This window comes from Desmodus rotundus, chromosome 6, assembly GCF_022682495.2.
Source record: "Desmodus rotundus isolate HL8 chromosome 6, HLdesRot8A.1, whole genome shotgun sequence".
In the NCBI taxonomy this organism is placed as follows: Eukaryota; Metazoa; Chordata; class Mammalia; order Chiroptera; family Phyllostomidae; genus Desmodus; species Desmodus rotundus.
The window spans coordinates 125,779,122-125,794,777 of record NC_071392.1 but is presented as its reverse complement, the minus strand read 5'-3'; positions in this window follow the sequence as shown (position 1 = coordinate 125,794,777).

Below are 15,656 nucleotides of genomic sequence, written 5' to 3'. Positions count from 1 at the left end.
GATTTCCAAGCATTTTTGAATTAATGCTTAAAAATTAATTGTATTATTTTCCTGGAACTTGATACCTTTACTATATTTTTAGGGAAGGATTTTAATGGCAAACCAGTCATTGGTTTTCTATGTTTTGGGGAGGTTGGAATTCCCACTTGTTACCTAGTGCTAGGCTTAAATAAAAAAAAAATCTTAAGTGGACTTTTTTCTAACAAAGGATTTAAGGTTGACCTGCAGATGAATGATCCTGTGATCAGCCACAGGATAAACATGTTTGGTAATTGATTGGCACCTGGTTGTCTTGGAAGACAAGATAAAAGATATGGAGACAACAATTTCCAACCTTTTTCATCTCATGGCACACATGAACTAATTACAACAATTCTGTGGCACACCAAAAATGTATTTTTTGCAAATTGGAAAAAAGTAGTTATAATTTTGACTGACTTACAAAAATATAATAGTAATTACCTACCCTTTTTGTTCCATGTGACTTTTTAAAAAATCAGGTGTTTATTCTTGTATATAAGAATTTCTGTTACCAAGAATTAACCAATCAGGCACAACCTTATTATGCGATGTGACGAATAAGATGTGGCTCTATTATGACCTATATATTTATGGTGCAAGACAGGTCATCCACCCTTGATAGCTATTGGCTGTTGTATTGGCTGTTTTGTATTGGCTGTTGTCATTTTTTTTAATTTGGCAATCTAAGGGAAAAGAGGTCAGTGCCCCTGACTAGGTATTGCATTTTTAAAAAATTCTTGCGGCGTACCGATTGAAAATTGCTCCCCTGAGGTAATCAGTTTAGTAGTACATACTTACTGAGTCTAGGCCCCAGGCTGCTCTAAGTGGTGTGGGAAGCTGATAAATTGAATGAGCTCTGTTCTTTTTAGGATGTTATAAACTAGGTGTAAGATATATATCTAACATAGGAAGTAATTTATAAACAATCTAATTCCCAGCGTATCTAGTTTAATGCTCTTCAAGAAAGTCCTCAGTAAATATTTATGTAATTAACTAAAATATGATATAGAATCAGGGACTAAATTATGTGGTTTGGATTATAATCATGGTGTGACCTCGGGTAAGTCACTTCATGTTTCTGATCTTCTGTTTATTCATCTGTAAATGGGGACAACAATGATGCTTGGCTCAAAAGGCTACCAAATGAGGAAGGACGAATGAGACTCTGCGTATGCAAGTGTGCAGGTAACTGAGAGTCATATAGCTGTGAATGCAGGAATAGAGGCAGCACAGAGGAATGGTGCACACAGGGTTTGGAATTAAACAGAACTAGGCGCACAGTATCTGTGTGCTCTTGGACACGTTTGTAAAACCTGCTTTATGAGATTGTTGTGTGGAATATTTTACATGAAATAAGATATGCAAAAGACTAAACACAGGAGGATCTTTTAGGTTAGGGATGTCAACCTCATTTTTACCTGGGGGGCCACATCAACCTCGCGGTTGCCTTAAAAGGGCTGAAATAATTTTAGGACTGTATAAATGTAACTACACCTTAACTTTTAAGGAGTTGAAATTACATTTGGCCCTTTGAAGGCAACCACGAGGCTGGTGTGGCCCCCCAGGTAAAAATGAGGTTGATACCCTTGTTTTAGGTGAAGAAGGCAACAGGTTCAAAGCATAAAAGTACAAATTTTCCCCAGGATGAGAGTATGTGTTGGAAGGTAATCAAAAAGCAGGGCCAGGGACACCTCAGGAAAAGACAAAAACAGAATCAGAGAACTGAAACCAGTCCCCCTGGGAGTCCACTGAAGAACTTTAATCAACAGCTATTTTATCTGATGCTTATCTCAGACAGAAAGCAGCTTGCTACAGTGGAAAATCTCTATGATGGTAAACTGGAGACCTGGGTTTGGTTGTGGCTCTGCCACTAGTTAGCTGTGTGCCTTAGACCAGTCATTTAACCTCCCTGGGCTTTCTCACCAGGTAAGTTACTCAAAGTTAATTTTGAGAAAAGATAAGATCCAAGTTGCTAGATCTGGTTTTCTTTTTTTCTTCTTTTTGTTTAATTCTCACCTGATGATATGTTTATAGATTTTTTGGAGAGAGAGAGGGTGGGAGAGAGAGGGGGAGGGCAGAGAGAGAGAGAGAGAGAGAATGTGAGAGAGAAATATCAATGGATTGCTTCCCATTCATGCCCCCACCGGGGACTGAACCTGAGACCTTTTGGTGTATGGGGTGATGCTCCAACCACCTGAGCCACTCAGCCTGGGATAGATCTCGCTTTCTTAACATGCCACAGTTAGACTGCTGCCAAAGATCAGAAAACAAAGAATGTTTTGTCATCTGGGACTTGAAACAATTTCCTAATACCCACAGACTTGGTGTTTTGAAACCTCTTTGATGGTTTGTAGCAAAATACATGAGCATACATAGATATGCAGTTCCAGTCCAGAGTGGTGGTCTGCAAAATGTTCCAGATTGTTCATGTATGTCTCTGCAATGTGACAGACACTCCCATGAAATGACCACAATGCAGTTCTTGAACATTTATTGATGTATAATGCACACAGAGAAAAGTGCTGAAATCTTATGAGTCTTGCTCTCCTAATTTTCACAAACTGAACTCATCTAATTGGTTCTGAAATCAAGGAACAGTACATAACTAGGGCCATGGAATCCCACGTGCTCCCTGTCAGTCATTACCTCCCGCAAGGGTAACCATTGTTTATCATATCATAGAATAGTTTTAAAATGTAAAATAGATAAACAAAGCACCCAACAACTCATTTAACATAAAGATGGCTGAGTCTTTATTTAGAGATCTTTAAATGTCATTCAGAAATTTAATCCTTTGCTTGTACCTGCATGAATTATTTCCTACACTTTTGGAAAATAATTTGGCAGTATGTCTCAAGATCCATTAACACATTTATTCCATTCTGTTTTGGGGAATTTATTCAACAAGTCTGCTTAAAAATGATGATTGTATATTTATGAAGATTTTCACAGTTAATGGTAGTTATTAAACCAGAAAGTAATTCAGACACTCAACATAAATGAATCATTAATTAGTTTATAGAGACTAACCGTGAAACATTAAGCAGCTTTTAAATGGAAAGACTCGATAAAAATAGGGAAAATATTTATCTTGAAATGTCTAGTAAAAATTGAAAGTGCCAAATTGCACTATGCTAGAACCATATCTTTATAAAAATCAAATGCATGTGGACAAGAACTGGAAAATATTTATGGAGGGATGTTGGTTGCTTTCTATATGTTATATTGTATAATTTTTACAGTAATAAAAATCTGATGGGCAAAAAAAGAACATGTAAGCTTTTCTATTTAAAATGAACGCCCCACAACAGTAAAGTCAGGACTTGTAGAGTACAAAGGAACAAAACATTACAAACCTGATATTTTTTTAAAATTTAAAAGTCAATTGACAGCTATGAGAATGAAAAAATTGTTGAAGTACAGGAACTTCCTATGTTGGCAAAGATTCAAAGAAATAAGCATTTTCATAGATTGATGGGGGTGTAAAATTTCTATAATGTTTGGAAAACAAACAAGCATGAGCTGATGAAATAAAAATGCATGTGCCCTTTGACCCCAAAATCTTTCATTGGATAGATCTAGGAATCTATTCCTATGTAAATTAAAGTACCAGGACTCAAAGACACCTGTATCAAATATATCAAATTTTTCACAGTGTTATTTGCAGTAGAAAAAAACGTGCGGCCACAAACAAACCTGGACACAACCTGAATGCCCACTGGCTCTGCAATGATCGGGCCAACAGTCGTACATCCTTAAAACGAAACATTCTGAAGCTATGATAGGTATGACTTAGATCTATCTCTCAGATTGACTTGGAAAAACACAAATGATTGCTAAATGAGAAAAAAAGAAAGACCTATGTGAACAATAAAAACTTGTTTTGTAAAAACTTTATAAATGTGAAGCTATTCTCTGGTTATCCAAGGAAGTGAGAGGATGAATATTAACTTTTCTTAATGTATCAACATCAATGAGTTTGAATAGGCACTATGGTACAATTTTTTAAAAGGAATTTAATAAACAAATATTTTTTGAAGTCAACGACTCTCCCAAAGCACTTATAGTTCAATACTGATCAATAATTTCTGATGTAACAAAGTGTAGAATTATTACTAATGGGGATATTTCATCTAATACTAATTGGCATATAATGATCTACGAATGGTTCCACTCGTGCAATTTCATGAAGAATTCAAACACTTCTAAAATACAAATATTCTTTTTATAGAATGCTCATATTTGTGCTATGAGAACTATTTTTTAATGTGTCCTTTTTGAAAAAGTAGAATGATATAGCATCCTTAACGTTTTCACTAAATATAATATTTTCTTGAATATTGTCCAAGAACAACTTTGTGGAATAAAGTGAAAAAGTGAGAAACCTCTCTTGATTTCTGATGTCTACAAATATCTGAGCTTCACTTTTAGTTGGTGAAATGTCACTCCTTCCTTTACTTATAAGGGGTCAGGGCAGAAAGTTGAGCCACCATCCAGTTGTAGCTGCTTGTGTTCCCAAGCTCTGATCCCTGTTCATGTCCTCCAAACTTGCTGTATTGAGGAGCAGGACTCCTGTCAGCATTGTCCCCAGGAATCATCTTCTTCCTGGTGACAAGTGGGATAAGAGCTCTTAGTAATCCCATGAGTATTATCACAGAGCTATAAAGAGACCAGAGGAAACACTTCTTGGATGCATAGAAATTGACTGTCTAGTTGCAAGGGTTTATCACTGGCAATGGTCCTAAGATTCACATGTTTTTCTTCCCAAAAGATCGTCTGATCAAAAATCTTGTGCAGCCAGCCAAGTGGGCATATGGCACAGTGTTGATGCTCCAGAGAAATCATTACCTATGGGCACAAACTTAGTGAATTTTTTTCTTAACCTACATTTTTGTTCAGTATTTACTATCCAGGTGAGAAAACTCTGACATGTGATTTCCACCTCTTTATTCTCCAAACCACAGGGTCCAAACTTCTGTTGTATATTACGCTGAGTTATGAAGTGCCTGAATTACAGAAAAGGAGATACTCCCTCAGATCTCAGGGAATATTTGACCTAGACTTCGTGTTTCACTAAATATCCTATAAAGACTTTTTAACTAATGATAAAGCTTAGTTCCCAAAGTTTATTTGTAATTTACTTTGGAATTCAGCATCACAAATTTTAGGTTGTAAGAGGGTGTCATCCTAAAAAGACCCATTATTTACCTTTTCTCCTTAAAAAAATGTATCCTCACCTGAGGATATATTGATTTTAGAGAGAGAGAAAGGGTGACAGAGAAGAGGAGAGAAAAAGAGAGAAATATCAATGTGAGAGACACTGATTGGTTGCCTCTTGTACACTCCCCTACCAGGATTGAACTTCAATGTAGGTATGTGCCCTGATCAGGAATTGAACCCACAACCTTTTTGGTGTATGGGTCAGCACTTCAAGCAACTGAGGCATCTGGCCAGGGCTTACCTTTTTTTATTGTAGTAAGAACAGATATGATGCAATCTTCTCTCTTAACAATTTTTTAAGTGTGTAGTATGGTATTATTAAGAATAAGCACAATGTTATATAGCAGAACTCTAAAACTTATTCATCTTATATAACTTAAACTTTATTTCCCTTTAATAGCATCTCCTCATTTCCTATCTTCCCCCAGCTCCTGACAATAATCATTCGATTTTGCACTTCTTTAAGTTTCACTGTCTTTGATTCCCTCATGTAAGTGGAATCATGCGGTATTTGTTCTTCTGAGACTGGCTTATTTCACTTACTATAAGGTTCTCAAACTTCATGCATGTTATTGCATGTGCCAGAATTTCCTTCTTTTCTATGGTTGCATGATATTCCACTGTGTGTATAAATGACATATTCTTTATGCATACACTCATCAATGGATGTTTAGTTTGTTTCCACATCTTAGCTATTGTGAAAATGGCACACGAACATGAAGAAACTTAATTCTCTTCAAGAGCCTAACAATAATTTTTAAAAAAGATTTTATTCATTTATTTTTGGAGAGGGAGAGTGAGGGGGAAAGAGAGGGAGAGAAACATCAATGCGTGGTTCCCTCTTTCGAGCCCCCTGCTGGGGACCTGGCCTACAACCCATGCGTGTTCCCTGGCCCTGACTGGGAATCGAACTGGCAACCCTTTGGTTCGCAGGCCAGTGCTCAATCCACTGAGCCACACCAGTCGGGGTAATTTTTTTGAATATACACCCAGAATGAGGTTGTGGAGTCATACAATAATTCTAGTTTTGATTTTTGAGGAAGCCCCATACTGTTTTCCGTAGCAGTTTCACCATTTTATATTCCCATCAACAGAGTACAAGGATTCCAATTTCTCCACATCCTTGCCAACATTTATCTTACATATTTTTCAATGATTATCCTCTAACAGTTGTGTTCATCTTGAGTACTATAACCTGTTAATGTGAGCTAGAAAGCTATTTTATCACTGTGAAATCTGTTTCTGTGGGGTTAAGCACTGGGACTTCTTATTCTGCCATCTTACTGATGTTACTCACCAATATGTTTCCAGTACCCATTTAAGTTTTAAGTGGCAATTTCTTTTTTTTTAAATGACGTTAATTATAATAAAATAGAACTATATCTGTATTATAATTTCTACTTTATGTGATGATATCTTACAATACTTCTATGAGGGAAGGGCAAATATACCATTTGAATGGACCTCAAGAAGAAAGTGTTCCATTGTCTGAGCCACTGGACATCTGAAAATTACCAGCTTGGAATAATCCAAGGGGGACAAATGCAGGACTGATTCTTCTCAAGAATGGGCTTTTGAAACAAAGCCACTCTGGGTTCTATTGCTCGCCACTGAAAAACTGTGATTTCCCATGCCAGGGTCTTATGGGAAGGAAAAGAGCTATTTATTTAAAAGTTACACAGGTTCAGAATAATGGCAGAATTCTGTTTTTAAGTCCCAAAGTCCCTTAAAACTACCTGCCCCCCCCCCACAGTCCTGCCCTCCCTTGCCTCCACATCCATCAGAGGTACCGTCTCTCAGGAAAAGAAATAGAAGTCTGTAGCTTGGCTAGGGAGATTCCTGTTTTAACATTCCAGCTTTTCTCAGTCATAAGTGCTCAGCTTGGCTCCCACTCTTAATCTAAAACCTCATGGCTCCTACTCATGGTGGGCTGGTGGGGGTCCTTCTGCATCATTTCAAACTGTGTGGCCAAGATAGCATGGCTGCCTCACACTTGAGTTTAAATCCCGGGGTGGATCTTCCTCCACAACCCCATTTCTGACTTCTCCCACAATTATCTGCACCTGCCAGTACTCTGGTTTCTTCTGCCTTTCTCTGCTGCCATAGTTAGTCTGGGCAGGCTTCTCCCAGTGACGTGGAGCAGACCATTTCTAAGCTCTTGCACAAGCACTGCAGCGGGGAACTGCCTCCTGACTGTATCAAGAGTTGGGTTAGTCATGCCCATCTCCCTGGCTCCAAGAGTGGCAGGCACAGCTATTAGCATTACTAAAAAGACAGGCCAAATTCTTTAGATATGCAAAGTAATTCTCAGTGGCCCTGCTCAGATTCTGTTGGGGAGCTTTAACGCTGCCCTCTGCCCCCCACCCCGCCCCCGTCCGCCATGGATGAAGAATAAGTCTACCAAGACATGATCTGCTTGGGGAGGAGAGGTGGCCGATCTCTCAAAGGAGAAAGGCCCAGAGCCTTTCCCTCCATGGGCTTTTATTAGGTTCATTCGCGTAGGAATACTAGGAATACGGATAAAGCTCATCAATCATTGTCAGCCAGTAAGGGTTAAACAATACATGATTTACAGAGAACTGTGAGGGCTTATTCTGAGTTACAGCCAATTAGTTAGAGGGCCATAAAAGTTTCGGCGCCAGACTCATCTCAGGTCTGGACCCTTATCTCTTAAACTGAGGGTACAAATTAAATAGGTTTCACAGGAATGTATGTATTTTTCTTAGGCCTGATTCCCCAGGGAATCCACCCCTCCCAGCATGGGACTGCACTACCCTCTGTTATTGCTTCAGGCTTAAGTCAGGCAAGGGAAGTAAGGCAGCCAAGAGATTAGGAGACTTCTTGCAGACAGAATGAGGACTCAGGCTATTTCAAAGCCGAGGGGCGAGGGTCTATTACCCCCTTTTTCCGCAGCCCCCCGAGTCCTTCCCTGCGAGCTTATTCCTGGTGACCAGAGCCTGTCTTAGGTTGATCCTCCCTTGTGGATTCTTACCCATCATTGGCTAACTGGTCAAGCTCAGGGCCAAGCAGGGTGAAGTGGGCAGAGGTGGCACTTCTGCCAGGGAGATAAGCTTTGTCTCCTTAGTGGCTTACGGTCCCAACTCTGACTCAGCCTTAACCATGGGGGGTTACAGCCTCTCAAACCAGGCAGGGCGGTTCCCAACCAGATTCCTTTTTCCCCAAGCTAGGTTAGTGGGGGCCTTCCCCATTTTGGGGACCTCTACATTCTCTGTTACACTTTTTACTATAAGAACCTTCAGCTTTTCTATTTCCTTTGAAACACCTGTATGTTTTTCCCTAGCTGTATTTAGTTTGCAAACCCTAAGACCCTTGAATAAATGCCTGTTTTTTATTTTCTAGCAAAATCTCTTGACTTATTTTGAGTTTGTTGGACATCATACCACCCCAAAGCTTGTAGTTTTCTAAGAATACTCCTTTAAATGCTAATCTGTTCAATCAGGTCATGTCCCTCCAATATAAGTGGCATTACAATATAAGGTTTGAAATATTTCCTTGAAGTCCTCTGATCTTAATATTTAAAAACATTCCCCAGACTTTTTTCCTTGATATTCATTGAATTTGCATTCTCTGGGCTTCTTACCATTAGCACCTTCATAAACAATGTCAGACCTGAGTGATCTCATTTAAATCTTAAGTGTTTTGATCATCATTGCCTCAATTATCATTATCCCCGGTGTGGCATGGGACTCTGAGTGTTCTTGAACAATCATTTGACTTCTTTGAGCTGATTCTTTTTTTCTTACCTAGTGTACAGAATCATATGGAAGACACACAATACATGTTTGACAAAGGCATGCTGAATGAATAAGTCTCAGTTTCTTCATCTGTGAACTGAGTAGTTTGGAAGTAGCCTATTATAAACTGTCATCCAGCCCAAATGTTTGAAAATTCTTGAAGTTTGTATCATCACAGCTGCCAGGGTACTGTGCCATAAACAAGTTAGACATGACAGCACCCTGCAATTAGTTCTCTGTTTGAATCAGAAGACATTGATGTGCACATATAATTAATGTCACAGAATGAAGACAAGTTATACACAGAACAGGCTTCAGAATAAAAGTTTTCTTTTGAGCCCTGGCTAGTATGGTTCAGTGGATTGAGCACTGGCCTTCGAACCAAAGGGTCACCAGTTCAATTCCCAGTCAGGGCACATGCCTGGGTTGTGGGCCAGGCCCCTGGTGAGGTGGGGGGGGGGGCAGGTGAGAGGCAACCACACATTGATGTTTCTCTCCCTCTCTTTCTCTCTCCCTTCCCCTCTGTCTAAAAATAAACAAATAAAATCTTTAAATAATAGTTTTCTTTTGAAAAGTATACAGCTATTCTGAAAAAATTCTTTAAGATAATAATAAAAGATAATTTTTTGTGTTGAATTGACCAAAGCTTAGTTAGATTCATCCATCAACATTAAAAGCATCTTCACTGCTTTATCCAACCACCTTCGAGGTGTGTTGGCTAGTGTCTTGAACTGTTATTTATAAGTTTTCAATGAGGAAAAGTTATACGAATGTGTTGGGGAGCTGGTTCTGATTTGAGATGCTTATACCTAATGTGAGACAAACTATACAGCTTTGGAAGCAGACAAATATGGGCTTGAATTCTAGATGTAAATCTGCTCCTTACTAACTAAGCTCTCAGCCTTTCTGAGACTCAACTTTCCCATCTGTATTATGTATAATAAATGTACTATTTCTTCTATGTTTCCAGACTTTTGGACACTCTATGATGTATTTGTTATATTTTTCCAACTAACAAACACAAATTGCTTTAAATTTCATACCTATTATTTTTAAAACAAAACCAACACACTATTTTAAAATAACTTTATACTATCATTTCTGTCTTGTCAGATACACTATAGAGACAAAGAGTTTTCATTTATGGAAGTAAAATGTATGTTATTGGCAAATAAAATATTGTTCTTAAAGAACAAACCCCAGAAACTGACTCAGACATACTCTCCAAAGTTATGAGTGTTTAAGCTTCCGTAAGCTAGAAAACAGGCCATTGAGAATAACATGCAAAGGAAAGGTAAGCAGGATTAATAATGATTGGTGAGGAAGGAGGATATCTAGAGCAACACTGAGAGCTCAAAACTACCATCTGCCATGGCCAGGTTAGAAAGCTCCAGATGTAGCAAAGGGGGAAGTAGCTCTTTGCCTACTGAAGCCCTATGGAAGCTGTCAATCTGGTGCTGCTTTCTCTATGTGTCACTGAGGAGTGTCACAATTTACTGTGACGAATTATGTGATCTGGATGTAGAACTCTGTCCTCAAATCAACTAAACCAGGCTGCTTTTTCTCCCCCTCCTGAGATGACTTATTATGAGGTTCCAGCAGCATGGAAACAGAATCTTCAATTTGTTCCATTTCCTGGGTAACTCAACCTTCCCAATTAGACTGCAATAAGGGATTTTGTGTGTGTGTGTGTGTGTGTGCAAGATCTAATAAAAAATAAAAATAGAGATGGCTATTTTTGATATTTTCCAGGTTGTGAGAGTTTATGACAATTATCTGGGGTGTGTTTCTAGTTTGTATTAGTTAATTTTGATTTAGTAAAACCATGTTCTTTTGCAGCTGGAGAAAGCCAGGCCCAGAAGAGTTGCCTGATTTGCAGAGAACACCTCTGACTAATGGCAGAGCTGAGGCAAGACCTTGTTTCTCCTGACTTTGAATCCAGTGCTTTCTTTACAGAACTATGTCTATGTTATATAACTCCTTAGAGAACATTTATTTAAATATTCACCCATATTCTTAAAAAAGAAATATGAATTTTGTGTGTCTAGCAGAAATAACTCTGGGAGTGGTCCTTCTGTGGATGGGTGTAGGGCTGAATGGCTGGCTCTGTGGAGTTGAAAGGAGAGGTTCAGTGCCACAAATAACAAAAACAAGAGGCTGCATGGTGAGGGCCCTGCTGTGAACATGTACTGGCCTTGGCATGAATTCATGAAGCTGGTCCAAGTCAAAGCTAGCTCATTAGGGCTGGTAGGCCAGACCATTGCAGCTGAGATAAGATTTGTCCTAATGAAACCTTCTGGGGTGTTCCTTCTGCCACTTCCTGTGCTGTTTATAGTTTTGAGTTGTGCAGTTGCGTAAACTATGCTAAATCCTTTGTTGTGTCGTAGTCAGGTGGATGACATACATCCACAATTCTTCTTTACAAAAAAAGAAATAGGCCAGAAGCTTACTTTCAGAAGGAAGACTGGTTCTCTTTTAAACTTTCTTTTATACTATTTTTTGCTTTGGCTAGAGCATTCTTAATCATGTAGCCAAAAGTCTTACCTCCTGCTTTATATATAATTCTAATAATTATATCTCGTAAGAGCACTTGGGTATGGGTGAATTTCTTTGCTATCCAATTAGATAGCTGCGACTCCTAAGTGGTTATTTGAATTTAAATTTGAAACAATTAAAATTAAGTGAAAATAAAAATTTAGTTCTTTAAGCACACGAATCACATTTTTAGTGCTCAATGGCTACAAGTAGTTAGTGGCTTCCATTTTGGTCAGTTTCATTAAAAAAAAAAAAAAAAGGAATCTGCAGCATCCACACTAAAGCACAGGCAAGAACCCTGAGAGTTAGGTTAAATGCCACAGCTGGAACTTCTCCAGGAGTTTCTAAGAAACTTGGGGAACTTGAACTTCTGATTTGGCTTTATGAGATAAGAGGGCACAGGAGGCAAGTCTAAGGACTTCCCCATAGCCAAAAACGGTTAGGCTCTCTTCTCGTAATTCTGGGATTCTTAAGGGCTCTCCCTATAGAAGGAAACATCAATGAAACAGGTATTTTTTTTGATCTTGGTACTTACTAGAAAAAAAAAAATAATCCCCTGTAAAATTATGTAATCATAAGCCAGCTATCATATGGGTTTTCGTCCATGTTCACACTGTGGTTGTGGTCTGGAGAATTTCTTTCTTTTTTTTTTTTAAATGAAACACGTTTATTTATTTTAATATAAAATCATTAAAAATAGAATTATTTAGGTAACGATTCTATTATTGGGGCCATTCAGACAACACCCAACCACATATATCTGTGTTAATCTGTTTGGAGATAAAATAGGGTTCTAATGAGTGATGACTCCAAATTTCTGTTGATAAACCAAAATAGAAAAAAAAAGTTATTTTGGTGAAAACAATTATTCTAAATACCCCAAGAGCAAAGCAAATACTTAACACAAATAAAATTATACTCATCCCCTCCATTCTCTTGCCACTTATTGATGACTTCTTTGTCATTTTTATTGCAGCATAATTGATATACAATATTACATTAATTTTAGGTGCAAAACATAACAACTGCATATTTGTATATACTGCAAAATGATCACCACAGTAAGTCTAGTTAACATCCTTCACCTTACATAGTTATAGATTTTTTCTTGTAATAAGAAATTATTTATTTTTTGATATATTTATTGATTATGCTATTACAGTTGTCCCTTTTCCACCCCTTCACTCAACTCCATCCTGCCCACCCCCTCCATCCCACATTCCCCCCATATAGTTCATGTCCATGGGTCATACTTATAAGTTCATTGGCTTCTACATTTCCTACACTATTCTTACCCTCCCCCTGTCTATTTTCCACCTATTATTTATGCTATTTATTCTCTGTACCTTTCCCCCCTCTCTCCCCCTCCCACTCCCCTATTGATAACCCTCCATGTGATCTCCATTTCTGTGGTTCTGTTTCTGTTCTAGTTGTTTGCTTAGTTTTCTTTTGTTTTGGTTTTAGGTGTGGTTGTTAATAACTGTGAGTTTGCTGTCATTTTTACTGTTCCTATTTTTTATCTTCTTTTTCTTAGGTAAGTCCCTTTAACATTTCATATAATAATAGCTTGGTGATGATGAACTCCTTTAACTTGGCCTTATCTGAGAAGCACTTTATCTGCCCTCCCATTCTAAATGATAGCTTTGCTGGATACAGTAATCTTGGATGTAGGTCCTTGCCTTTCATGACTTGGAATACTTCTTTCCAGCCCCTTCTTGCCTGTAAGGTCTCTTTGGGGAAATCAGCTGACAGTCTTATGGGAAGACCTTTGTAGGTAACTGTGTCCTTTTCTCTTGCTGCTTCTAAGATTCTCTCCTTCTGTTTCATCTTGGGTAATGTAATGATGATGTGCCTTGGTGTGTTCCTCCTTGGGTCCAGCTTCTTTGGGACTCTCTGAGCTTCCTGGACTTCCTGGAAGTCTATTTCCTTTGCCAGACTGGGGAAGTTCTCCTTCATTATTTGTTCAAATAAGTTTTCAATTTTTTGTTCTTCCTCTTCTCCTTCTAGCACCCCTATAATTTGGATGTTGGAACGTTTCAAGATGTCCTGGAGGTTCCTAAGCCTCTCCTCATTTTTCCGAATTCTTGTTTCTTCATTCTTTTCTGGTTGGATGTTTATTTCTTCCTTCTGGTCCACACCATTGATTTGAGTCCCAGTTTCTTTTGCATCACTATTGGTTCCCTGTACATTTTCCTTTGTTTCTCTTGGCATAGGCTTCATTTTTTCATCTACTTTTCAACCAAATTCAACCCATTCTGTGAGCATCTTAATAACCAGTGTTTTGAACTGTGCATCTGATAGGTTGGCTATCTCTTCCTCGCTTAGTTGTATTTTTTCTGGAGCTTTGAAGTGTTCTGTCATTTGGGCCTTTTTTTTTTTGTCTTGGCGTGTCTGTTACTTTAAGGGGTGGAACCTTAGGTGTTCCCTGGGCGGCATAACGCTGGTTGCTGTGCTGTGATGCTGCACTGTGATGCTGCGCTGTGATGCTGTACGTGGGGGAGGGGCCAAGAGGGAGCAATAGCGCCCGCTCCACCCTCCGCTGGGTTTCAGCCACTCCCACCGCTTCCCACAATCAAATTGGGCACCTCTGGTGCTGGTTCCCGAGTAGGTGGGCTTGTGCACACTCTAGGCCCCTGTGGGTCTCTCCAATGACCTCTCCTGTGAGGCTGGGAGTCTCTCCTGCTGCCGCCCCAACCCCCACGGGCATTTTCAATCAGAGGTTTGAGGCTTTTATTTCCCCGCGCTGGAGCCCTGGGTTACGCGGACTGCTTTGCTCCCCTCCGTTCGTCCCGGTTTATCTGTGCGGGAATGTGGGGCCGCAGGGTCTGCTAGTGGTCAGACTGCCTGCCCCGTTGGTCCCACACTCCGCCAGTCTCGGTCCTGCCACGGCCACGCGAGTCCTCTCCGCCCCGGCTGCCCGTCTCCACCCCTCCTACCGGTCTGGATGAATGTTTATTTTTTATTTACTTGGTGTGGGACGTCCTTGCCGTTCAATTTTCTGTCAGTTCTGGTTGTGCAAGGAGGCGCAGTGTGTCCACCTACGCCGCCATCTTGGTTCTCCGTCTGGTCTGGAGAATTTCAATCAGACCATGTAAGTGACACCATTTCGATGATGCTCTAAGGCACCTAGCAGATGAAAATACATATTCTTTCTGTAAAACCTCAAATTGAAACACATTAAGAAACTTTCACAGATAAAATTTCAGATAAAGTGAGTCACTCACAGTCAAAAAATCATAATGCACAAGGAAATAATGCTCAAATTCATTGTAAGAATGTAAATATAAATTAAAACGAAAAAGGCACCACTGCACCCTACCAGTTTGATAATTTATATTTGGTGATATCAAATGACCACCAAGATATTAGAAGAACTAGAATATTCATTCATTCACTGTTGATTTGGGTTTGATAATAGTACAACTTTGGAAACCAGTTTAGCATCAAATATGGTATTGAACCTATGCACTTTCATAATACAATAATTCACTTCAAGAGACAATTGTTCAATCATGTAACAACACATTTGCATAAGAGCATTCAGAACATCATGATTCATAATAGCCGAAACCTAAAAACAACCTACTTTTCATTAAAGTAGACTGAATTAATCAATTATAAGATAATTCAAAAGTGAAAGTAAATAAATGACAACTACATGCCTAAACACGGGTGAGCCTCAAAAGCATAATGTACTGAAATCTTAGAATAGTATTTATAGCATAATTCTATTTATATATGTTCCAAATTGAGCAAAAGCAAATGTATATCCATACATACATTGTATTATATAATTATATATAAATAATATATATCTAATACAAATATTAAACATACAAACATAGATAGTAAAACTTAAATGAACTGAAATAAGAGAATGATTACCACAACTTAAGACCAGGAATGAGAGAGGGATGTGATTTGGAAGAGACACAGAGAGAGGGCAGCTTCTAGAATACTATGCCTTCAATGTCTTCAGTTGGGTAATGAAAACACACATATATATATAAGTATAATTAATATCCTCTTATAAATTTGATCTGTTAAATAATATTGAAAGATCTGAATTTAGTAAAATTCCTGGTAATAAGTGGCAATGTTGGAGTTGCAACCCATTTCTACCAA